A 27,750-nucleotide genomic window follows, 5' to 3' on the forward strand; every position below is an offset into this window, starting at 1 on the left:
CAAGCATCTGGGATACCCTGATGAGCAAAAACAAAGGTACTTGTCCTCTTAGAGCTTATATTCTATTGAGGGATATAGCTATTATACAAATAATTAAGTAAAAACAAATGTAAAGTTGAAACTGTTACAAATTATATGTAGAAGAAATATAAGGGTGGGTCTAAGAAAACCAGGAGGGAGAAATTTTACTAAGCAAAAAGGTCAGCAAAGGCTTCCCTGAGGAAGGGATTCTTGAGCTGCTGGGCTCTGAAAGGTCAGTAAGATATTATTACATAATAAAGGGGAAATTCTCTGGGAAGAACAAAGGGGTTGTAAAGCAGTAGTGAAGAACTAAAGAAAGGCAAAGGAGCTGAGAGGTATGAACGAAGGACCATGTTTATGGTGAGTCAAAGATACAGACTGATTTTGACCATGATAATACAGAGCTTTAGAAGCTATTTAAAGGGGCTTCTGTCTTATTCTGAAGAGTGATGTTACCTAAAGGGAAGGTTTCCCTTACCATGGTATGGAAAGAGACTGAGGAAGGACAGAGTAGAGCTGAACAAATGAGTTACTCATTCATTGCAGTTGGGCAGGCAAGAGAACTAGCAAACGCTATATAGTGCTTGTTAAGTGTCAGACATTATTCTGAGAGATTTACCTATCTTCATTCATATCCCACCATTTTATAGATGAGTGAACTAATGCTGAATGAGGTTATTTTTCCAGATCACACTGCTAGTAAGTGGCAGAGGAGAAGTCACACATTGGAAGTCATGCTCCAAAGTCCACGCTCTTAAAATCTGTGCTTTGTTTCCCCTGGAAAATTTGTCAGAACAGCTATGAAAGTTGATTTCAGTAATCTTGGCAATACGTACATACACAAAATGTAAGAGTGTGTATACCTAAATACACATACATGTATGTTCAAATGCATTAATGTATCACACACAAATATCCCATCAGACAGTCTGAAGTTACAGATAGAAACTTATGGGATAGGCAAATATGGAAATCAGAGAATGTTTTAAAAATATATATTGAAGAGAGTAGATCAATACTGAAACATCTTTACTGTCCACAAGAGGTCCTTGGGGTATATTTCTGATTGTCTCAATGTGAAACCTCAGCAAGCAATAAAGGCCATTGGGCATGTAGCACTTAGGAAAATCAATGCTTGTTGCCTTCCATCTGAATTGATGTTTATAGTTAATCTACCTCAAGTCTCCTTTATGGAACAATGAGACCCAGGACTTATTAGCTATGAACTTAAAAAAGTTGCTTAACCTTGCTAAACTTGAATTTTGTCATCTCTAAAATTAGTCAATAAGATCTACCCCAAAAAGCTGTTGTGAAGCTTCAAAGAGATGACACATTTGTGAATATTTTAGTTTCTTCCTCATTGCTTATTTCTAAAATTGTCTTCCTGATTTCCTCCTTCCCTTTTTCTTCCTATCCTTCTTCTCTGTTTTTCCTTATATTGTATTTTCATTTCCTCTTTCTTCTTTTTTATCAGTTAATAAAGAGGAAACAGGTGTCAATTAAGTGTTTCATTATTTTTTTCAACCAAACTATGTCTATATTTCTTTTTTATCTACTTACCTATTGAGAGGCTAAAAAGAAAACACAATATACAAGTTCTTGTGCTGGTACTTTGACAAAAATTGACTTATTTTAAAATTAATTATAAGGGCCTTCAAAGTAGATTGACAGACCTATAGTACCATGTTCCTTTTTTTTTCTCCTTAAAAAGGAGGTATCCAAAAGGCCTCTGTCCCTTCATTATTATGAACATACTTCCTTCAATTATATTTTGGTGTTTCACTGAAATTATAATACTTTTCAAAGAGGCACTCTTTTTTTTTTTTTCCAAAGAGGGCATATACTCCTTACTACTGAATTTCTGCCTTAGAGCTATGATATTCCAAATATGACCTTCTAAGAAGAGAATGATCAGTTTACAAGCACACTGGTGCCAAATAGTATTGCTTTCCTAAGGATTTGTGTTTTATTTACATGAGTTCTGGCACTTCATCCCTTCCTTACTGACATCAGCGTTGGCTAGGAATTGCTGCTGGGAAACCCCTTATCTTCCTGGAGCTTCACCCTTTTACCATGCATTATAAATAATTGAATTAATTATTCAAGACTGGATTTATGTTTTCACCAAGACAAACACGCTGACCCCTTCACTAATCATCAAGCCATCTTGAAGAAAGCTTCAGCTGCTGACCTAGCCAGATGATGACCCTTGAGGTCTGAGTTTATTTTAGAGACAAGCCAAGATCCACAGTCTATTCTGCAGCTGAGCTGACCTTGAGCTCTGACCCTACTGCCTTGCTTTTGAAATATGCAGAGGCTCTTCCATAGTGTGACATGAGCTCAAGCATTTGCCAAATAAAATAAAATAAAATAAGCCAAGAGAATTTGTTTTTGCTGCAAAAGGTTAGTTTGTAGAATTATTTTAACTTGCTTGCAAAAAGGATATTAAATTCTATCCTAACCTCAAAATGATATGTTTAGTAAAAACTCCTGACACATCACACTAGAATTTGGAGTATGGGAAGAGATCTGCTACTTCCTACTACAGCTACACAAGTCACACCACTAGTCAATTCTTAGAAAATATATTTTCAAATCACATATTTTATAAAGTATTTTTATACTTTATAGAATCTAGAATATACAAAGAACTCTTGCTATTCAGTAATGAAAAGTCAAATAACTCAACTAAAAATGGGCAAAGGATGTGAATTCACATTTCTGTAAAGAAGGCAGACAAATAGCCAATCAGTATATAAAAAGATGCTCAATATAATTAACCATGAGGGAAATGTGAATCAAAACCACAATGACATACCATTTCTCACCCACTAGAATGGCTATAATAAAAATAAAACAAGTGCTGGTGAGGAAGTGGAAAAATTGGAATCCTCATGCCCTGCTGGTGGGAACATAAAATGGAGAGGTCACTGTGGAAAAGTCAGTCTAACAGTTCTTCAAAAAGTTAAACACAGAATTACCATATGAACCAGCAATTCCACTCCTAGGTATATATCCACAAAAATTAAAAACATACACCCACATTAAAAATGTACATAAAGGTTCACAGAAGTATTCATAATAGAAAAAAAAAAGAAACAACCCAAATGTGCATCAACTGATGACAGGATAACCAGGATTTGATACATCCACACAAGGCAATATTATTCAGCAATAAAAAGCAATGAACTATTAATACATGCTTACCGATACAAGTAGCATGAATGAACCTTGAAAACATTATACTAAGCTAAAGAAACCAAAACCTACATATTGTATGATGCTATTTATGCAAATCTATAGATACAAAGTAGAACAACAACTGTTTAAGCCTAGGTGGTTTGGGGGAAATCAGCAATGACTACTGATGTATATAGGTTTCTTTCTGCAGTGATGATATTTTAAAATTGATCACATTGATGCTTGCACAGCTTTGAATACACTAAAAATCATTAAATTTACACTTTAGATGGGTGAATGGTTACGAAATGTGAATTTTATCTGAATTTTGTCTCTATTACTACGGCACAAGGGATTCTTTTTCGATGTATGCCTATAATTTACTTTTCAGATTCCTCTGCAGGATTAAAGAGTCTTTTTGGCATCACACTGCCATGTTCCTGTTCTTCATCCTCTTTTCCATGTTCTCATTCTTCAAGCATTTTCTCATCTCCATATCAAGATCATTGCAATGACCAAAAAATTTCAGATTGCTGTGATTTTTGTGACATTCCTTTAGCAAGTTAGTTAAGACATTGCATGCTTCAGTGTCCAAGTATGGAGATGAGTCAGGATGCATCTTTAGGAGAAGGTGATGTAACACGGCAGAACAAGCCGAGTCATGTCTATACCAGGAAGGTGTCACCAGCGAAGACTCCTCATCCAAAGGCCAGCCTGGCCTGCCTGGGTTGCAAAGGCTCCCAAACCCTCTACAACTGACCCTGCTTGGCTCTGGTACAAGAGACTTTATAAAACACTTTTATATGCAATGTGTTCTAGATACTTCTAATTCTTATCTCAATGGTGAGGCTTCTCTGGGCTCTCTATCTAAATATAGTACCTTCCACATCCTGTTCCTTATCTTGCTCTATTTAATTTTGCTTCAAACCCTTGTCATAGTTCATTGAATCCAAGAGATTATTCATTATAAGACATATTCTGTCTTAGATATGAGGTGCCTGGGTGGCACAACAGGTTAAGCATCCTACTCTTGGTTTCACCTCAGGTCATGATCTCAGAGTCCTGGGATTGAGCCCGCATCAGGCTCTTTGCTCAGAGCAGAGTCTGCTAAAGTTTCTCTCTCCCTCTGCCCCTTTTCACCAGCCTGGCTCACATGCTTGCTCGTTTCCTCTTGCTAAATAAATAAATCTTTTTTTTTTAAAGCTTAGATATGTCTTAGATTTGCCAAAATACAGTGTGTGTTTATGACTGTGTGTGTGTATAAACTGGATTATATATATTAATTGGATACTGATTGGTAGTAGAGTTATTAAAATTATTTATTTTTGTATGTCTCCTCCAATTTCACCAGAAACATTGCTAACTAAGTTCATTAGTCTAACATTTTGGCCAAGAAGAGTGCCTGGCATGTAGTAGGTTCTCAGTGAGTATCTGCTAAGTGAATGAATGGCCATAGGTGAGCACAGTTTACCATCCTTAATGTGTCAGACTTATTATCCTACTAAAGCAACTGAGAATAAGTTGAAAGGAGAGGGCACTGATTTGGAAAAATTTTGCTTGAATCCTTTGATAAATTATCTCCCAGTTTGCATAGCTATTGGTTAAGGAAGTCAGAACACAAATAGATCCTGTTATAAAAAGTTATATGAACTTTCCTTTACACCACAGCCAGTACAGTGAATAAATCTTGGGCCATATTGATTAACTTTGAAGTTCAAGATGTCCAACTTAGTGCCCTCTGGCCTCCAGGGAACTGATTCTTATTCACTCATGATACTTTAGACACATGGAAGAGGATAGTGCATGCACACTTGTGAGAGAAAGAGTGTTTGTGTGTGTGTGTGTGTGAGAGAGAGAGAGAGAGAGAGAGAAGAGAAAGACAGAGAGAGAGAGAGAGGGGAGAGTACGTTCAGCTTTATGACAGATCACTTGTCTTTGTAGGCTTCTCTCCAGAGAAACTCATTATTCCTATCATGTTAGAAATGTAGCTGGAGACCCCTGATGGCTCAGTAAATTGAGCCTCTGACTCTTGGTTTCAGCTCAGGCAGTGATTGCAGGGTTGTGAGATGGCGCCAGTCTAGACATCCAGCTCTGAATTCAATGGGGAGTTTGCTTGAGGTTCTCTCCCTTTGTCCCCCCTCCTGCACTCTCTCTCTCTCTCAAATGAAGAAATAAATCTCTTAAAAAAAAAAAAAAAAGAAATGCAGTAGCGGATGCTTTTTTATCTCATCTCATTCTTTTCTTCTCTAAATAGGTCCCATGTTACAAGTGAAATTAAAAAGGGCAAGATTTTAAATTAAAACATTTAGTGTCAGTGTAGGAGGGATATTTATGAGGAGATTTCAGTGGTATTTTTGGCATTTCTGAAATAAAATCATAAAGGAAAAACTAGTGCAGAATATCAAAGTTAAGACTGTTTTGATATGTAAACTTAAATGTTGGCTTTCTCTTTCTTTGCTTCATTACAGTGGAATACAAGTAATTCCTTGCAGTTCCTCTGAGGGTTAGAAGACCTAGATGCTCACCTACACCACTTGCAAACTAGACAAAAGGGGCTGTGGCCCTGGATACCTAGAAGAGTTAGGAAGGAGAAGAAGGGAAGAATCTTCTGCACCTGTATATTAGTGCTGAACTAAAAACAATTTTGATATTCAGTGAAATTTGGAGTTAAATAATGACATATTCCTCATAAAACCTGTATTTCTTTGGCTCAAGCACGTCCTGGAAGCAGATAGCAAAGTGACACAAATTTTCAATCAGCATTTGATATTTCAAAAAAGTTATCTGATTTTCATAAAAAGCAGGTGTCCTAGTTTACGAGGGATACCATAACAAATACCATAGACTGGGTATCCTAAAATTAAATTGAAATTTAATTTTTCAATAGTTTGGAAAGAAGAAGTCTAATATCACCGTGTTGGCAGGTTTGGATTCTTCTGTGGCGCCTTCCTTACTTACAGATGGCTGGCCTTCTTCCTATGTCCTCATATGGTCTTTCTCTACATGTGCATCCTTGATGTCTTCTTGTGTGTCTGAATTTCCTCTTTTTACAAGGGTACGAGTCAGATTAGATGAGAACTCACCTAACCATTGCACTTTAACTTAATTACCTCTTTAAAAGAAAAGCCCTACGGCCTACTTACATTCTGAGTATTGGGCCTTCAACATATGAATTTGGAGGGACACAATTTAGCCCATAACAGCTGTATTCATAATTACTGATTTCATAACACACTCCAACTGTGGATATAATCATGTACATATTATTATATTTCCACATGTAGACATGTATTATCTATTTCACCTAATACGTATTTCCTAACAGGATATATCTGACTGCACGTCACGTCACTTAGTCCAGTAAGGGCTTAATCACCATGCCTCGAGAAACCATCAATCCTTGCGCGAAGTGTTCTTCTTCTCGCTCTGGGCCATGTTATGTGGGGGTTTCTATACTGAAACTATACCTGGCATCGGGTTCTTACTTCAGGGCCATATCCTTATTAACTCCAATCCTACTAATCCTCTCAAATGGGACATCTTGGTGGACTAATGACTAATCAGCCCATGACCACACATAACTGTGGTGTCATGCATTTGGTTTCTTTTATTTTTCGGGGGGGAACTTGCTATTACTCAGCTATGACCACAACGGCCACTAACTCTAATATGTATCTGCACTCTGGGAATATGCCCGTCGTGGCCCCGACGCAGTCAAATAACTCGTAGCTGGACTTATTTATTATCATTTATCAACTCCGTGGACAATTCAAGGTGCTATTCAGTCAATGGTTTCAGGACATACAGATTTTAAACACATACACACGTACACGTGTACACACGTACACACGCACGTATACACGCGAGACAGTGAATTAACTAATCCAAACCTCCCTTACCCCCCATAAACCCATGTTATTTACTATATACTTATTTATGTCCTGCCAAACCCCAAAAACAGGACTAAGTCTATGCAACATCCATAAGCCTCGACTAAATTTTATACAAGTACATCACAACACTAGTTAATTCAACAAAACGACTTTATATGCCTATCTCGCAATCTATCTATAGATAGGGTTTCCTTAACTTCACTCCTTCTATTTAACTCACAAAAATCAAAACCCACACACTCACTAACATAGCAATGCAATACCATAAATATTTGTTAATGTAGCTTAATTAGTAAAGCAAGGCACTGAAAATGCCAAGATGAGTCATAAGACTCCATCAACACAAAGGTTTGGTCCTAGCCTTCCTATTAGTCCTTAGTAAGCTTACACATGCAAGCCTCCACGCCCTAGTGAGAATGCCCTCAAAGTCACCAACGATTTAAAGGAGCAGGCATCAAGCACACTTTAAAGTAGCTTATAACACTTTGCTAAGCCACACCCCCCATGGGATTCAGCAGTGGTAAAAATTAAGCCATGAACGAAAGTTCGACTAAGCTATACTAAAGAGGGCTGGTAAATTTCGTGCCAGCCACCGTGGTCATACGATTAACCCAAACTAATAGGCCCACGGAGTAAAGCATGTTTAAGATAATATTCTACTAAAGTTAAAACTTAACTAAGCCGTAAAAAGCTACAGTTACCATAAAATCTGCTACGAAAGTGACTTTAAAATTTCTGATTACAAGATAGCTAAAATCCAAACTGGGATTAGATACCCCACTATGCTTAGCCCTAAACATAAACCATTCTATAACAAAATAATTCGCCAGAGAACTACTAGCAACAGCTTAAAACTCAAAGGACTTGGCGGTGCTTTATATCCCTCTAGAGGAGCCTGTTCTATAATTGATAAACCCCAATAAACCTCACCATCTCTTGCTAATGCAGTCTATATACTGCCATCTTCAGCAAACCCTTAAAGTTTGCTTTAAGCAAACTTTAGTAAGCACAATCATTTCGCATAAAAAAGTTAGGTCAAGGTGTAACTTATGAGATGGGAAGAAATGGGCTACATTTTCTGTTCTGAGAATATCTCACAAAAGTTTTTATGAAATTAAAAGCCAAAGGAGGATTTAGTAGTAAATTAAGAATAGAGAGCTTAATTGAATAGGGCCATAAAGCACACACACACCGCCAGTCACCCTCCTCAAGTAAAAACTGAACCCATAATCATATTAGCTGTACTAAAACACGAGAGGAGACAAGTTGTAACAAGGTAAGCACACTAGAAGGTGTGCTTGGATTAACCAAAGTGTAGCTTTATTAAAGCATCTGGCTTACACCCAGAAGATTTCATACCTCATGACCATTTTGAACAAAAGCTAGCCCAACTAACCCTAAACCAAAACACCATAACACTACAATATAAAACATTCAGTTAAACCATAAAAGTATAGGAAATAGAAATTCTAATTGGAGCTATTGAGATAGTACCGTAAGGGAATGATGAAAGACGTTTTAAAAGTACAAAACAGCAAAGATTACCCCTTTTACCTTTTGCATAATGAATTAGCCAGAAATAACAAAGAGAACTTAAGCTAAGTCCCCCGAAATCAGAGGAGCTACCTATGAACAATCTAGAAGGATCAACTCATCTATGTCGCAAAATAGTGAGATTTATAGGTAGTGGTGAAAAGCCTAACGAGCCTGGTGATAGCTGGTTACCCATAAACAGAATTTTAGTTCAACTTTAAATTTGCCTAAATTACCTAAAAAATTAAAATTTTAATGTAAATTTAAAATATATTCTAAAAAGGTACAGCATTTTAACTTTTTCTCAAAAATTTTCCCAAATCTCAAATATCCTATAATTCTATCTTCTTTTTTAAATTCTATCTTCTTGAGTCAAATCTACTGTGAGTCTGAATTTAATCAATCAATTTTAATGAATTTTTATGTATAATATATAGTTTAACTTTCCACCTTTTATATATAGGTGAAACTCAATGTTCCATTTATAATGAGTTCTATTACCTAAGGTTAAAAAAGTTAAAATCTACTAAATAATACCAGAAATTTCAGACTCATTACTTTGGACTCCAATAAGCCTGTCATTTTTTTTTTCAATTGCTTTCATTAGCATGCTGAGAGGTATATTATCCAAGTTTCAATGAACCTGTAGCAGAAAACAACTCATGAAGAGGTATCAGTGTATCCATGGTTTCCCTTGTTTTAAAACAAGAGGATTTATTAAAAAAATAAAATTGCCTTTTAATTTTCTTATGATACTAATATCTTCTATGATTAAAAACTTGTACTTATGCATTAGCTTTTGAATTAGTATTTGTTTAACAAATATGATAATTAGCATGGTAGAGGTATTTTAAAAATACACTATCTGTTAATAATCCTTGCAATTATTAATGTACAGGACATAAGACACAGGACCTCTCCTTGGATAGATTATAATAATCACACAATAAACAAAAATCATGTAAAGTTAAATGTAATCAGTGTTATTTGTTCAGATTCAATAAATAATGCAAGGATAATTCAAGAAAGCGAAAAGTAGATTTAATTAGGAAAAAAAATCCATGATAAAGTAGAAATTAAGCTCTCATTAAATAGTTATATTTAATTGCAGAATAATTTTAGGACATGGAAACCATGAGTTCAAACCTCTGCTCTTTCAATTATTAATTATAGAACTTTCACCAAGTTTCCCAAATTAACTGATACTCATTTCACTCCTCAAAAATAAGGATAATAAGATCTACCCAGTAAACATGGTCTTCTTGAATTGTGCTCCTATGATTTAAATACTTAGAATCCTACATGTTTTGAGAACATGAGCATATATTGAACATCTCCCACCCCCATCCTTTAAAATGAAGAAGATAAAAAAACCACTTTTATATTTTTGTATCTTAAAAAGATTTCAAAATACTATGTGGTATAGCAGTATGTTGGCAATTGTTAAAACTAAGTACTGGGCACAGCAGAGTTCATTACACTATTTTCTCTATTTTTGTTTGTTTAAATGTACTCATAATAAAGAATTTAAAAAAAAGATTTTATTTATTTACTTGAGAGAGCCAGAGACAGAGAGAGAGAGAGAGAGAGCGAGCAGAGGAGTGGAGCAGAGGGAGAAGCAGACTCTCACTGAGCAGGGAGCTCAATTCAGAGCTTGATCCCAGGATCCTGGGATCATGACTTAAGCCAAAGGCAGATGCTTAACTGAATGAGCCACCCAGATGCTCCTAAATGTACTCATAATTTTAAAAATTCTTAAAAAAAACAATCTTAATATTACCACTTATTTATATAATAATATGAAAGTCTATTTGTCCAGTTTTACTATAAAATTGTATTCTAAGTAATGAACCTATGGCATCCTCCGTGTGTGTGTGTGTGTATGTGTGTGTGTTTAAATTTCCTACAACGCTATCTTTGTCATAGAGATTTGTAACCCCATAAACCAAAATTTAACATTTTTTTTCTGTCCTCTGTATTTAAGTGACCTTCCTCTTTCTTCAAGATGATAGGCACATACTAAAATGATGGCCTTTACTCTATGTTGATGACTCATCTAGTTCAGCATTGTTTCTTACCTTTGAAGTATCTGTGTTCCATTTAAAGTAGAGCGAAAAACAGATCACTGAATTTCTCAAAACAATTGCCATGAGAAGTATCTACTTTTGAAAGTGTTTTTTTCATTCTGAGTAGGAACGAATTTCGTTCTACCATCATGTCCCTGATCCCAAAAGCAGCAAGTTTGGGGAATAAAGAAATGTAGTGCTTTATATATATGGATACCTGTTTACATGTTTATATGTGTTTGCAGATGAGAGAAACCTTAGAGTAAGTTCTGCCCTCCATCCATTCCTTGATCTGTTCATTCATTTAACCCCTGTAGGTTGATAAGCACCGTCCTAGACACTGGGAATTCAATAGTGAACAATACACTAAATTCTCTGCCTAAGTATAATGTGTTGGGAGGGAAGGAAGAAGAGAAAATGATAAAAAAAAATAAATGGGTAAAATACATGCCATGTCAGATGGCAATAGTATTACGGAGAAAAAGAAAGCACAGAAGGGAAAAAGTGAGGAGACAGAAAGTCCTTTTGAAGTATGATAGTGAGGAAAGTGTCACTACTGGGGTGACATCTGAGCAGACACCTGCAAGATGTGAAATTAAGAATCATGTGCACACAGCCAGGTAGGTGTCTATTCCAGGTGGGATAAGCACAGACGAGTTTCTGATAGGGAAGTGGCCTGATCAAGAAACAGAGAGTAGCTGATCATGACCCAAGTAGGGAGAGATGCAGGAAAAGAAGTAGCAGGATTTGGGTTTCTTGTCCAAATCAGAGGGAAGCCTCTGGCTGCTTTTGAGTAGAGGGATGTCTTACTCAGCTTTAGCGGAGGAGTACATTCCAAGGCAGAAGGAAGAGGCAGACAGATTATCAACACATGCCAAAAAATGGTTTCACTGAGACATTCAAGGTGACTGGGTTGATTGAACAACTGGGATGGTTTATATGTAGGTGTGGCTGAAAGTATGTTGGGATCTGTTGTGTGGCAGATATTACTTTGAGTTAAATATCCTACAATGTAGATTGTTTTCAGTTAATTTAAAAAAGCAGGGGAACAGCCAAGATTTCAGGTTCTGGCTAACTCAGGCTCAGCCTTCAAATGTCATCATAATAACTCCTATTCAAGTCTTCTCTACCTCAGGGATGTAGATTCCCCAGTTATATACTTCCTAATGCATCTTATATTTTTTTTCCTTTCAGGAACCTAATACAATTTATGTAATGAGATTAATATTTTGGTATGATTTCCTCTTTTATTTGAGTACCAGATCTCTGAGTACCAGAACTTAACTATTGAGCCCATTTATGGGAATTTAATATTTTGTAAAAGCAAAATATCAAGGTAATATTCAGCTTCTCACATAAAAAAACTAATAAAGCAGGTAAGTGTCAATTGAGGAAACTGTCCAAGTATCCTTAATATTCCAGATTTATCATATAAAGGACTAAACCTAGGGACTCAACACACAATAGAGAGAAGACTCCTGGCAGCAGGACCAGCTCTTGCATCTTGAGAGTATCTTAGAAGAAGTAATAGAAAAGCTTGCTCTTTCCCAGCTTTAGTGGCTGGAGATAAGGCCAGCAAAGAGTAGAGTCAAGAATGTGCTGAGGGCTTGCCCTGATACCTGTTTGTGCCTCTGGGAGGAGGCTGTCACATGTAGACCTGGACAGACGCCATAACCAAGTGAATCTGACAACCTATCATAACCAAGCAGAGAGAGGGCTTGATGTTTATTTCCACAGCTGTTTTTATTTCCTTTGTGGCATGGATGTAGAAATGAAAGACAGCTGGCCTCTCACAGGGCCTGGTATGCTGGGGCAAATTGCCTACTGAGTGGAGGCTAGAGGACCAAATGAAAGAAGGAAGTAAAGGCTCACTGAGCATACTCAGTGAGAACCAAAGAAAGGTGTAAATAGCAAGGGGGAAGATGGTAATGATTTTCTGGAGCTGAGATGGGCATAAAAATGGACATAGGTTCACCAGTCATAGACTTCAGCATCAGAATCCAGCAGGTTACAAGGGCACCTCAGTCGGTTAAATGTCTGACTTTGGCTTAGGTCATCCTCAGGGTCCTGGGATCAAGCCCTGTGTAGGGCTCCCATGGAATGGAGAGTCTGCCTGTATCTCTCCCTCCGCTTTAGCCCCCCTCATGCTTTCTCTCTCTCCCTCTCTCTCTCAAATAAATAAAATCTTTAAAACAGGAAAAAAAAGGAACCCAGCAGGATATAGAGCAACCAGCCAGACTAGAGGCCAGGGCACACCAAGACCTGGAACTCCTTTACCCAACCCCACAGACACAAGTATGTCTGAACCACCCCATTCTTTCCCTCATTCCTATAGATTCCATCTTGGAGAGGGCATTGGGAGGACATTATCTGAGGGGTGGAAAATGTTATTCAACAGAGGATGCTATTAAGTTAGTGGATCATAATAAGCTTCAGACTTTATTTAACATTTAATTTTCTACTAAACAGTGGGTGGGAAAAGCAGGTGAAAAATCAGAAATGTTACCAAAAAAAATTTAAAAATTACACTGTCTTTGCATATTCACAACGTAGATGAGGGAATTTCACTATCCCACTCCATATGTTTATCTGTGTGATTATCTCTTTAATATCTGTCTTCCCAGATAAGTTCCATGTGAGGAAGATTATATTTACTGTGATATTCCCAGTGCATAAAATTTTCTCAAGAGGCACTGAATTATTTGAAGAATGATGAATAAATAAACTGATGAATAATGGAGGAATTCATAAATTAATGAAGGCATGTGAAAGGAACTTTACACTATATTTTTGATACACATATCTAAATGTTACTGGACTACAATGGTGGCTAAGAAGAAGGAAGATTGTGGCAACCCTGTCTTCTTTACTGGAATGCAAGGAAGTGGCTTAGATATTAGGCACTAGAGAGCAGCTACTCAGTACTCAAAACCCATGTGCCCTCATGGGGCACCTTCTCAGATTGAAAGAGACAGCTGAGACTCAGCAGGGAAAAATGCCATAGAAGTGCTATGTTCAGCAGCTTTTGTGTATCCACATTATTATTTTTTTATAATCCTTTACTAAGAATTAATAACAAAATAATGCACAACATTCCTTTTGTCAGAACAATGAGCAAAGGGGCTGGCTGAGCATCCTCACAATTTATCTGAAAATATTATTTCAGGGGGAATTTTTTTTAGCACCAATTCTCCAAAGAAATAGTCTCAGCAATTAATTCATGTTTTCTAAATTTAAAGCACACTAATTAGATATCCATCAGAGTGAGAGGAGAGAAGAAAACCTTCTAAGTAGCTTCCTGGGTGACGGGCACTGAGGGGGGGCACTTGACAGGATGAGCACTGGGTGATATATGTTGTCAAATTGAATCCCAATAAAAAAAAAAAGAAGCTAGTAGCTTCAAATATAATGGACATAAATTCTCTTCTACAAATACATTATCCCATCATGTATACATTAAGTGACTACATGTGCTTTTGAATTTTATCACCTATTTGCCTGGAGGTGTTTGGAACATGTATGTGTTAGTTCTAAATACGAATTTTCTTGGGACGCCTGGGTGGCTCAGGGATTGAGCGTCTGCCTTCAGCTCAGGGCATGATCCTGGGGGTGGGATCAAGTTCTGCACTGGGCTCTTTGCAGGGAACCTGCTTCTCTCTCTACCTATGTCTCTGCCTCTCTTTCTCTCTGTCTCTCATGAATAAATAAATAAAATCTTTAAAAAATAAATATGAATTTTGATACACATGTGCTTTTATCAATTAGGAAGTATTCATAGAGAAATTATTCCAGGACTATCCCATGCCACGTATATATTTTTTAAAGATTTTATTTATTTATTCATGAGAGACACAGAAAGAGAGAGGTAGAGACACAGGCAGAGGGAGAAGCAGGCTCCATGCAGCAGCCCGATGTGGGACTTGATCCCGGGACTCCAGGATCATGCCCTTGGCCAAAGGCAGGTGCCAACCCACTGAGCCACCCAGGGATCCCCTCATGCCACATATTATGAAAGCTACAGTAAGACAAAAAGATTTTGTCTCTATTATCAAAGGATTACATTCTTGGGGAAATGGGCTCACAGGCGTTCTGTCAACTAGAATATAATCAAATGCTAAAATCAAGCTGATTCTACAAAAGTGAGAAAATCACTGGGATCTGAGTCACTGAGTAACATCATAGAGGTGTTATTCAAAGTGAGCCTTGAAGCAGGGAAGATTGCTTTAGATGGGGTCAGGGAAGAGGACCAGACAATTCTGAGTAAAAAAACCTGAAATTTAGTGTAATTTTTTTTATTTGTTTAGGGCAGAGAACAGCATGTTCTACTGGAAGGGCAAAGCACTGGTATCCAAGAGAACCAGAAAGTGGTTGTGATTTGGTGGCTACCATTCACTGGGCAGCATCACAAAACCTCTTAAGAAATTGAACCAGAAAAAACTGACCACAGAAACGCATTCCAACGTACACAGTAAAAAATAATTTGAGTAAATTCTAAAATCATCAATGTCATTCTCTTAGGTGCTTAACAAGAATTACAGTTGTAATTCTAGGTGTCCCAAGCACAAATATCAGAGATGATCCCCTGCCCCTTTACTGATAACAAAACATACCAACTCCAATGCAGAGGTGTTTAATGCATGTGGAGAAAGAAAGGACTAATCATGACAATTCCAATGCATAGAAAGCCATCAAATTCCCTGTAGACCACTGAGTTTAAAGAATTCAAATCAAGTATGATGGTGCCAATGGCAAGATTTAGTGATACCTTTGAGGTCTGAATATACTTTGTTGATTTCAGATTCCTGAGTTACTAATAATATCTCACATGTATATAACAAATCAAACTTCTCATAATAATCATTTAGCTTTTAACATTTATTCTTCTGTGTAAATCATTTCCATTTGATAGGCAAAAACACTTAGACACACAGATGTCAAGTGATTTATTTAAGTTCAGATGGGGAAACTATAGTAGCACACAACCTGAAACATAAATCATCTACTAATACTATACTCTTGCTATATAGGTTGTATGGCAGATCCAGTGGTGTTCTGGTAAATGTTTAATAACAGACTCTCTGGGGGAAAATGTCAAGTACTGATTTATAGCATATGCCTATTTCTATGGCACAAGTACTTTCCATCATGGCTAACATAAAATTACCAATGCAACGTCACTTAACTCATAGTTGAAAAGAAAGGCAATGTCAGCGGGCTCTGATACGACATGGGTTGAAATATTCCTTACTTTCTGTGCCTTGTTAGCTCAGTTCTAGATAAACTAATATGATTCACCAGGACTGAAAAAAAACTTGATTATCTCCTTAAGCTTTCATTTTGCCCAAGCCTCAGTACATAGGATCTAGTTATGTTTAATTTATTATAATACTGTATACCTGGCTGCAACCATACTATCTCTTCTATTTTCCTTCATTAGAAAACCAAGATTCTACTTAGATCTCTCTTCCATCCTCATTACTATTGCCAACTTGTTAGCAAATCCTACTAATTTCATGATCCAATTTTTATTAAATTTATGTTCAATTACTATTTTGTTATTTCTAAGTTTTTACCAATGTGACTTAATGAGTTCAGGCTGTTATAACAAAATATCATAGACCAAGTAGTTTAAAAAGCAGACATTTACTTCTCATAGTTCTGGGGACAGGAAGTCTAAAATTAAGATGCTGGCAGATTTGATTTCTGGTGAGAACTCCCTTTCAGTCTTGCAGCTTTCCCACTGTGTCCTCCCATGAGAAAGACAGAAAACTCTGGTCTTTCTTCCTCTTATAAGGAAGTCACTAATTCATTCCATCATGGAGGTTCCACCCTCATGATCTCCTCTAAACTTAATTATCTCCCAAAGCCCCTAAGCATAAATACCATCACTTTAGGAGTTAGGATTTCAACACATGAATTTGGGGAACATAAATATTCAGTACATAACACATGGTGTACAGGGTCTATCTTTGGCCTTTGCTCTCCAGAACCACTGCTTACTATTCATGTCTCATACTTTACATTGTGATGCCAGTCTTGCTGTAATGACCCAACATATATTCATCCTGTTGCACTCCTTAGGCTTATACTGCCTGGCACATAGTCTGCACAGTTTTATCTCCTCTACCTATAGAATTATTCTTTATCCTTTAATATCTATCTCTAGAGGCAACTCCTCTAGAAAAATCTTCCCTGAATGCCATCTTCTTATTGCTGGCCTAAGTGTTGTTCTGTATTCTTATGCATACTTTACAGATTCCTGACTTTAGAATATTACAAAAAATTAGATGTTTATAGGTCTCCTTTCACTTATGTTTTTTAAACTCTTGAAGATAGACATAATACAGTATTTGCTTTTGTACTTCCAAGACTAAGCACAGAATTTGGAATATGATAAACAGTGTCATTGAAGGATAAAGAAGTTATCTCAGCATAAGCCTTAAAGTCAGAACAATTATATTAGAGAGCTATGAAATGGAAGCAATAACCTAAGAAGTGGAAATTCCTGCTCGATTTGATCACGACTGCAGCTTATTTTGCCTGCAGGTCCTAATATATACTAGCCCATTTACAGTATTTGTAAATAAATGTTGAATGTGGATGAAGGAGAGACAGCATTAGGAAGTAGGAATGAACTGCTTTAATCCAGTTTTGAGTGCCTAGCTCAGGCCCTTGCAAAAAGCACTGAGGGGGATATGGCACTGCAACTTAAAGTTACAGTTATATTCCAGAATTTTAGGGAGGGTGGTCACTTGGTGTCACTTGGTGTCTCAAACAAAGAACTAAACAAACCTTCCTACTCTTAAAAAGTGGTCTCGTATAAGGCTAAAATTCCTTGACTGTAATTTATAAAAAAATATAATTTTAGATTAAAATACTAGTAGAAGGACAGTTGGAAGGCCATGTCCAAGGCAAACCTTGGAAAGACGAGTAGTAGCAAGCACAAAACTACAGAAACTTTCTAACCAGAATGACATCACTATGGAAGATACACCTGGCACTCCTCTACCTCTGTATTTACCCAGTATGAATTCTAACTTTCTCTTAGGTTTTGTGTTACCAACCCCAGATTCAGAGTCTTGGGGACCTACTCATGTTATCACATCATTTTCCTGAGACTGGAAGAGAGATAGTTACTTTTTTTATAGCTTCTCTAGTAGTGGATGGACTCTCACCAATCTTCAAGATAATTGAGGATTCTTCCCAAATAGGATGGAAGGATTAAATTCTGGTCAATAAAAAAATTTGACAAATGGCTATTATGATCAATCTATGGTCTGTCCGTCATCTGCAGGTACTCTTCTTTCCCTACATATACAAGATTACTCCTTCTTTCTGTCCCTGTCCCTCTTACAACCAAAAAACAAACAAAAACATACTCAGTATCTCCTCAAAGGGAATAATTCAGATCCACAAATTGCCCCATGCAACTCTTCAATCTAATATTTGGGGGTAAAGCATACCCATCTATCTTGATTCTCTCTTGATATTTGCAAAATATTGACTAAAGGATTAATACAATTAACAATACAACACTTTTTAAAAATATAGTGACTAAATATGATAGAAAAATAAAATTACTATGAGGAAATAAATATATGTGAGAACAATAACAACAAACAAGGGCAGGGGGCTTCTACAAGGGACTTTACAGTCTCTGTGGCTGAACTAGTCACACTGGCACCACTAGTATTTATGATTCTTGTTCTTCCATTCCCATTTAATGACTCTTTGTTTTCAGCTAGCACCTCAGCTGGTCAGGAACACCTAACCAATGGTGTGACAAAAACTTTTATTTGTGAGAGATATATGCCTATATTAGGTTGCTGAGTCTTTTGTTGACTTAAATAAAACCTTTTTACTGAAGTATATGATACACAGAGGAATGCACATAAGTGTGCACTTCAGTAGCTTTTCACAAACTAATTCCACTATGAACTCAAACTGAGACTGAAAAACAGATTTATAAGATCACCAGAAGTCCCAAGTTTCCTCTTGGTCTTTATTACATCCAAATATGACCACGCATCTACATAGTAACTCTAAATTAGCTTTACCAGTTAGTCTTCCATTAACCTTTATTAACTAGACCCTGTAGCAGTCTCCCTAAGTTCCATTCATAACTTCTCCCTGGCAATCCTGTGTTGCAGAAATCTAGTTTTGCTTGATAGTAAAAAGCAATTATCCCAACTGACACAATGCTTTCTTCTTCTCTCTCTTTGCCTAGTTGCATGAGGAATACTGAAACATGTTGGTAGGAATAAGATATTATTCCAGGTGCAAGTTAACTGCTTTCTATTTATCAGACTAATGACCAAACATTTGTCACCAGATGCTAGGGACAATGCAATTTTGCTCTATAAGAAATCCACTTTTGCTACTGGTGTTTATCAGGTAATCCACTGTTATTCTTCAATGACACATGTGTCTTTGTATTTGGTCACATGAAGATGCAATGAGAATGTGTGGGAATTATCTCCCTTACATCTTACAAGTCTTAACAGTTGCATTCACCTCTGATACTCCCCCAGGCACCTGAGAATTTACAATGTCAGTAGGAATGGAGTTCAGTGGTTCATGTTTAGCCACTTCTATAACTTCTCCTCCATGAAGTTGAAGACTCAGCTTGGTAAAGCCTACTAACTTGTGTATAAGAACTAGTGTTCTCAGAGTCAAGATGCTAAAAGTCCTGAAATTTTTGATGATCTATATTTTTTCTTGTATCATTTCAGCCATCTTGTTAAAGGGTAGGAAAAAATAAAGTAAAAATTTTGGTGGTGTTACATTGTCTTTTCTTAAAAGTATATGGACTCTTCTTCTTTCAAGGGACTCTTTAGTTGTGAACTAATTCAGGCTTGAAAAATAAGTTAGAAGCCCCCAAATATAAAAGGACTTTAGTGAGCTGCTCATTGTTTGTTCCCAGTAACCCTCATGATCATATAAAAGTCTCTAAATATACCTGCTTATTGGAAAATTCTGATCATTACTCCCAATCTCTGTATTAGCCAGTATACTTTAGAAAAACAGAACCGACAGGATCTAACTATATATCTAACTATATATCTATGGATCTACCTATCTATAGAGAGATTTATTATGGGAATTAACTCACATTATTATGGAAGCCAAGAAGTCCCACAATCTGCTATCTGCATGCTAGAGAAGAAGGTAAGCTGATGACGTAATTTAGTCTGAGTCCAAAGGACTGAAAGCCAGGGAAGCTAATGGTGTTAAGTTCCACTCTGATTTCAAAGGCCTGAGAACTGGGGGACCAAAGGCATGAGTTAGGTTGTCAGTCTGAATGCTCAAAAACCAGGAATGCCAATTCTGAGGACAAAAGAAGATGGAGGTCTCACCTCAAATAAAGAGCAAATTTGCCCTTTCTCTGTCCTTTGCTCTATTCAGGCTCTCAGAATATCAGTTGATACTAACCTGCCTTGGTGAGGGCTATCTTCATGATTCAATAGCTAATCTCTTTCAGAAACACCCTCACAGATACACATGAAAATATTTTATCAGCAACCTACACATCCTTTAGCCTAGTCAAGTTAACACATAAAATAAACCAACACAAGTAGGAATTTTTAATAAAAGTTATATTATTTTATAGTTTTATATATAGTTTAATTAGACAGCTGAGGAATTTGATCCTTTTTTAAATTCTAGTTATTTTCATTCAGAAGCAGCAATTACCTTCTGCAGTAATTGAATTCCTCATGTCCCTTATACAGTTCAAGAGATCAGCATTCAGAGCCTTGTCTTCAATGGACCTTTGATTCCATATGAATACAACTGATATTTCTGACACTCATTTCCACATTACGTATCTTGAGTTGCCAGATTCTCATTTTGAAAAAATTAATGGAATATTCACTTCCTGTTATCCCAGATAAGCAAGAAGGCAAGTCTGGGGCTCTCCACATTTTCTTTACAAGTCTGATGTCTATATGACTTTCTCAGTACTGATTTCTATATCTGTTAAGTTTCTTGGTTCAAGTGACAGAAACAAATCTGCCTATCTTAATGGTTTGGAGGAGGATGAATAAAAGAGAAATAGATTAAATCAAGTGGAAGGATAATGAGGGGTCATACAATTGAACAAAAGTTGAAACCTAGACTTGGATGGGGCTCAGAATCTAAGGTGAAAGCTCTAGCAGGTCAAGAATAAAAAAGAGCAACCTTATTTCAATATAAAGAATTTAACCAACATGCTTCCATCCTTTCAGCAGATCATTGTCAGACACAACACACTCTCTTTTTTTTTATTCCACAACACACTATCTATACCACTATTAATTTAAATGAACACTGAACATCTTTCACCTTGTATTATTTACCCTGTATTCAAAGTCCTCTGTAAGAGCACTGAAGGGATAAGACTGAGTCATGTATTCATATTCTACTTGATAAGCTTGACAGAACAATTCTTTTCTTTTGGTTTCTATAGAAGGAAATGAGACACTGTGGCCCAAATGAAAATACACAATGGCATATTCCACAACAATAAGTAGAGATGTATGATAGACAACCAAATATTACAAAGGCCCCCACAGAAAATAGAGATAAAAACAATGCTTGGTACACAATAGGGGCTCATAGTCACTATTTTTGAACCACTGGTGTGCAGAAAATATGCCACAAAGATTAACTGTGCTCAGAAGGGGAACAACCTGTTTTTTAAAATAAGTTGCAGATAACTCTACTTTTCAAGATCTTCCATCATTATGATCTGGTCTATTTCTCATTATGGCACCCCAAAAAAGTTGATAAACACTGAGGCTCTCTAAGCCACTGCGATTTAAATGCATTCCAGCTTCATCATTATACATTTAGAATTTACTAGTGAGATTAAAAGAGAAAAAGGAAGAGGACTTTGTCTTTTCTTTTTCTTTCTTTCTGTCTTAGTCACAAAATTACCATAGACTGGCTGACTTAAACAACAGAAGCTTATTCCTTCACAGTTCTGGTGGCTGGAGAGTCTAAGATAATAGTGCTAACCAATTTAATTCCTGGTGAAAGCTTTATTTCTGGCCTACAGATGGCTGCCATCTTGCTATAACTTCACATGGTGGCAAGAGAGTGTGCTCTCTAGGGTCTCTTATAAGGACACTAATACTGTTGGTGATTTCATTTAACCTTAATCACCACCTTACTCCAAATACAGTCACACTGTGGGTTAAGGCCTCAAAATATAAATTCTAAAGGGACAAAATTCAGATCGTAGCACCTTCCCTTTATATTCCAGATACGAATGTACTTCTCCCTATTCATGCTGCTAAGCACAACTAAAAAGTCTAGAAATTATACATAAAACAAATTAAGAAGACTCTGAAAGGTAGAATGAAGACAGACTGGCTAGGACTTTGGGACCTAAGAAATGACATAATGGTAAGTTTTCTTGTTGCTTCAAACATCTCAGATGTTTGAATTATGTGATAAAGATTTTAAAGCAGCTATCATATATAATTCTGTAATGATCAAATATGAACATGCTGAAAAAAGGAAGTCCTAGCAAAGAAATAGAATATATAGAGAAGTTAAAAGAAATTTAGAACGGAAAAATAACTAAAATTTTTAAAAAAGACAATAACACAAAAACTGAAAACTCACTAAGGCAGCTCAATAGCATAAGAGTATAGAAAAGTTAATCAGTGAACTTGGAGATAGAACAATAGAAATCTTAATAGGAAATAGACTAAATGCAAAAAAAAAAAAAAAAAAAAACACACACACAAGCAAACAAACAAAAAAAAACTTCAGGGAAGCCTTGAGACTATAAATGAATTAGTATTCATACTAGTAGATTCCCAGAAGAAAAAGAGGGACTTAAAAAGAGTCTCTGAAAAATGATAGCTGGAAGTTTCCTAAATCTGTTAAAAGACATGCTACAGATGCAAAAAGCTGTATGAACTCCTAATAGGACAAACTTAAAGAAATTCCTCAATGTAAACTTCATGGAATCTCTCTGTACTATCATCACATGTGCCTGTGAATCTAGAATTCTTTCAAAATAAAAGTGTTTGAAAAGTCAAGAGGAGCATACAAGGTTGTCTTGGGTGCATTCTAATATAGATATCAGTATTTACAGTATAGCTTGGGATAAACTATTGCTTAAAATATGAGTACACAGTTGCAAACACAGGCAGTCAATAGATAACTGTGTTACTTGCACACGTGTTTGTGCAAAAACTGGCAAATTTTTGGCAGCTTCTTATAAAACTAAGCGTATTCTTGATATAAAAAACACATGTACACACATTTCTTCATAAAGTAAGAAATTTACTCCTAAATGTCAAAACTTGGAAGTAAGATGTCTATGTCTGTGTCTGACTCTACTGTGTTTCCCTGAAATTCGTATGTTGAAGCCCTAACCCTTAGTACCTCAGAATGTGACTATATTTGGAGACAGAACATTTAAAGAGGTGATAAGGGGCACCTGGGTTGCTCAGTGTTAGAGTGCCTGCCTTTGGCTGAGGTCGTGATCCCAGGGTCCTAGGATGGAGTCCCACATCAGGATCTCCACAGGGAGCCTGCTTCTCCCTCTGCCTATGTCTCTGCCTCTCTCTGTGTGTCTCTCATGAATAATTAAATAAAATCTTTAAAAAAAAAAGTTCATAAATAAAAAGGTGATAAATATAAAAGAGTTCATGAGAATTAATCCTAATCCAATCTGAGTGGTGTCCTTATAAAAAGAGAAAATTTGGACACACAAAGAGACAACAAGGCATGTGTATGCAACGGAGAAAGCCCATGTAACAACACAGTGAGAAGATGGTCATCTGCAAGCCAAGGAGAGAGGCAGTAGAAGACACCCGAACTTTTGAAACCTTGATCTTAGATTTCTAGCCTCCAGAACTGTAAGAAAAAAAATTTCTGTTGTTTGTGCATGCAGTCTGTAGTATTTTGTTATGGAAACCCTAACAAACTATCTTTCAGGATGAATAAACCGTAGTACATTCATACAGTGGGGTATGAATCAGTGCTAAAAAAGAAATGAATTATCAAGCCATGAAAAGACATGGAAGAACATTAAATAAATATTGCTAAGTGAAAGAAGTCAATCTGAAAATACTACATATGATGATTCCACTTCTAAGTCATTCTCAATGAGGCAACACTAAAGAGACATTAAAAAGATCAGAGGTTGTGAGAGGTTCAGAGGGAGGAAGAGAGAGTAATAAATGGAGCACGGGTTTTTTTATAGGGCAGTGAAACTATTTTGTATGTTGCTGTAATGGTTGATATATGTCATTACCTATGTCAGACTACAGAATGTACAACACGAAGAATGAACCCTAATGTGAACTGTGGACATTAGTTAATAATATTAATATTGGCTTATTGGGCAGCCCGGGTGGCTCAGCAGTTTAGTGCTGCCTTCAGCCCAGGGCCTGATCCTGGAGACCCGGGATCGAGTCCCATGTCAGGCTCCCCGCATGGAGCTTGCTTCTCCCTCTGCCTGTGTCTCTGCCTCCCTCTCTCTCTCTCTCTCATAAATCATAAATAAATAAATAAATATTTAAAAAAATAATAATAATATTGGCTTATTAATTCTAATAAATGTGCTGTTCTAAAACAAGATGCTAATAATAAGGGTAATGGGGAAAGGCAGGGGAGGGGTGTATATGGGAACTCTGTACTTCCCAGTTAACATTATCATAAACTTAAAATAGCTCAAAAAATAAAGTATATTCATTTAAAAAATGAATTTTTATAAACTACTCTGCAAAATGCATTTACTAATAACACATTTGTTTATATTGAATAAATTTAGAATGTACAGCTATGTGACTTTTTCTATGAAGAATAAACATAACATTACATAATATTCTGCCTAAAAATTCATAGCTTCAGTATCTTAGACTAAATAATTTTCAAGACATTTATCTTTTCAAAGATAGTTATTTTTGTTCAATTCTTTGCCTTCAATTTTTTTCTCTTCCTTCCTTCCTTAAAAAAAAAAGATTTTACTTATTGACAGAGAGACTGAGAGACAGCACAAGCAGGGGGAGCAGCAGGCAGAGGGAAAGGGAGAAGCAGGCTCCCGGCAGAGCAGGGAGCCCAATGCGGGCCTTGATTCCAGGACCCTAGGATCATGACGCTTAACCAACTGAGCCACCCAGGAGCCCTCTTCCTTCCTTTTTTAAGAACAGAGAAGGTCATTTATTTCTTTCCAGGAACTTGTCACCACTTTTTTTTTTTTTGAAAGAATTTATTTATTTTTAGAGAGAAAGGGAGAGAAAAAATAAGTTGGGGAGGGCCAGAAGGAGGAGGGAAAGGGAGAGAATCTCAAGTAGACTCTGTGCTGAGCATGGAGCCAGATATGGGGCTCAATCTCAGGACCTTGAGATCACGCCCTAAACCAAAACCAAGAGGCAGAGGCTTAACTGACTGAGCTGCACAGGTGCCCCATTGTCACCACTTTTGACACAAATTTCCCTCATTGGTCAAGTTGCCAGGTGCTACTTTGATACTTAGTTTCTTTTTAGCTCTTCTCCACTAAACTTCATGAGATATATTATATTCTCCTTTCTTTTAAGAAACTTTTCTCCCCTCTTCTTTCCTTTCCTCCACTTTGAAAAGGGTCTCTCCAAAGAGGGCCCTTCCTATTTATATGTATTTATTGGTTATTTATTTGCCCCCTGGGTCCCTGGGCAGGTACTGTAGCTCCAGGATTCAGGTATGAGGAATGACGGTAGAGGGTAGTGTCCCTGGTGCCCACAGGGTGACCCTGTGCTGCTCAGACCCATATGCAGTCTCTGTTTACCCTTCTGGCAAAAACAACTGGGCCAGAAGGAATCTTTTTATTATTCTAGAACTTGTGAAACAACAGAAAAGATGTTCTGATGTTTCCCCCCCCGCCATGTCCATGGTTCCCTGGGCTCCCCTCACACACTCACAGGCTCCAGCCCCCCACCCCCAAGAAACAAGTACTCCTGTATTTCTAAAACAACTGTGTGAAAAAAAATCCTTTTTTCCCTTTATGCCACTTTTCATCTTGTTCTCAACAAGAACAATAATATTCCCTTACTAGGATATGATTTTTTTAATAAACAGGGATAATAGTGAAAGTAAAAATTCCTTGCAGAAAGAATTCTGTGAATGACTGCCTCGCTGGTGGTTATCAGAATTACCTCCAGACAACAAGGAGAAAAATAAATCTTTAAAAGAGTCTTAGGAGGGCCTTAGAGATAAAATGTGCTCTGTTCACAATTTTATCCACAATTAGCACCATCCAAATATACAAATTGAAACATATGGATCCAAAAACTCACATAAATATGAATGAGCAATGTGTATACACAAAATCACCTTCCACTCTATGAAACTATATTATAGTCTACATAAGTCTGTATATTACTGTGTAAATAAGAATTTTTAAGATGCTGGATCCCATATGACATTTAAAAAATCTATTTACTATTTAATTTTATAGAAAGTCTGATATCTGAAACCATTTTGTCTTGGGTCATAACAAGTGAAATTTAGTAAATCTCTTAATATTGCGGCAAGTGTCCTTTTAATCAAACTGGAATTTTCAGCTTCATTTAATTAGCAAGTAAAGAATATACAGGTTATTCATTTCTGGCTGCAAAATTTGGCAGAAAACACATGTATTAGAAGCAGTCTATGAGTAATGTTAATAATGATACAGTAATTCTGCTTTTATTGAACTCTGATAAATGAGTCACTCTCAGTAATGTAGGAGGTGTGGCTGCAATGTGATCATGTAATTATTGGTAGAAATTCGGAAGACTATTAAGTGTAATACATTAATCTAGTATATTCTTGAATAGTTTTCCCCTTGGTGGTCATAGGTTGTCCAAATCCAGACATCTCTCTACCATTCTTGTTTGTCAACACTGCTCACACTTGCCAAATAGGAGGACAAAGTCATAGAAGTGATGACGCTCATGCTCCAGAGCTGGGAATTAATAAATATATGATCATTAGCACTGAGAGTCCCTCCTATAGGAGTAAAAGGTTTAGTGAGTTGATTGTAGTGTTCATATGTGAGGGTCCATTAATATCATCTGGAATTTAAAGTCACCTAAATAGATGCGGCACTTGTGTGTATGCATTAGTTGGGGGTAGAGAAAAAGGGAGTAGAGCTAGTCAATGACTTACTGAACTCTAAAATAAAATTCCAGGGAGAATCAACCTGAACTAAAGAAGAATGAATGTTCAGAAAAGTGAGAACATCCTAATCTAGCATCAGATTCTGTGGATGAACTTACAGAAGAATGGCAAACTACCTGCCCAACTGAAGGAGAGTAAGAACTCTACATCAAAACTCAAAAAGCTTGACGCATCTTTGCATAATTCCTAAAGGAAGGCAGATACGATTCATTTTACTCAACACTGCTGGTACTTTTTTCCCTCAAGAGAATTTGCTAGTGCATGAACTATTTTGTCTTATCCTGGTTACTGACCTTTTCTCTGTGAATCAAATCTTAAGTTCTCCAACAGTTCAAGAATGGCTTCCCCATTGATTTTGTCCTTCCACACAGAATTTGGTTTGGATACATGATATTTTGGGATTACTATATATATATTATATACAATACATATATATATATATGTATGTATTGTATATAATATATATAGACATATATATATAACCTTTCCTTCTAAAACTGTTTTCTAATAATTTTAATAATAAAGTCTGCATATCACCTAGTTCTATAGCTCCCTTAATTTATGAGCTATGTAATCAAACTGAATTCATTTAATCTAGCCAATATTTCTGTTTTTAATTTAGGGTTTTCTTGGGGCACCTAGGTGGCTCGGTTGGTTAAGCATCTGCCTTTGGATCAAGTCATGATCTTAGGATCCTAGGATAAAGCTCTGCATCAAGCTACCTGTTCAGCAGGGAGTCTGCTTCTCCCCATCCCTTTCCCTCTGTTGCTCTCCCCCCACCACTTGTGCTTTCTCTCAAATAAATAAATTCTTCTTAAAAAGTTTATGGTTTTCTCCTCATCTTTTAGTAAAAATGAATAAATGAGGGATGCCTGGGTGGCTCGGCGGTTGAGCATCTGACTTTGGCTCAGGGTGTG

The 27,750-nt window shown here is 36.7% G+C and overlaps 1 long non-coding RNA gene and 2 pseudogenes across 1 annotated transcript; 2 read left to right on the plus strand and 1 right to left on the minus strand.

The window, feature by feature from the left end:
• The first annotated feature begins 286 nt into the window (after positions 1-286).
• On the plus strand, positions 287-27,657 carry LOC144315687 (uncharacterized). Its single transcript, XR_013381462.1, has 3 exons — positions 287-381; positions 26,845-27,061; positions 27,456-27,657. It is a non-coding gene; the product is annotated as an uncharacterized LOC144315687 (long non-coding RNA).
• LOC144315686 (COX assembly mitochondrial protein 2 homolog pseudogene) lies at positions 3,582-4,014 on the minus strand (annotated as a pseudogene).
• LOC144316624 (18S ribosomal RNA) lies at positions 7,924-8,395 on the plus strand (annotated as a pseudogene).
• Positions 27,658-27,750: the final 93 nt, after the last annotated feature.

Source organism: Canis aureus, chromosome 6 (genome assembly GCF_053574225.1).
Source record: "Canis aureus isolate CA01 chromosome 6, VMU_Caureus_v.1.0, whole genome shotgun sequence".
NCBI lineage: Eukaryota > Metazoa > Chordata > Mammalia > Carnivora > Canidae > Canis > Canis aureus.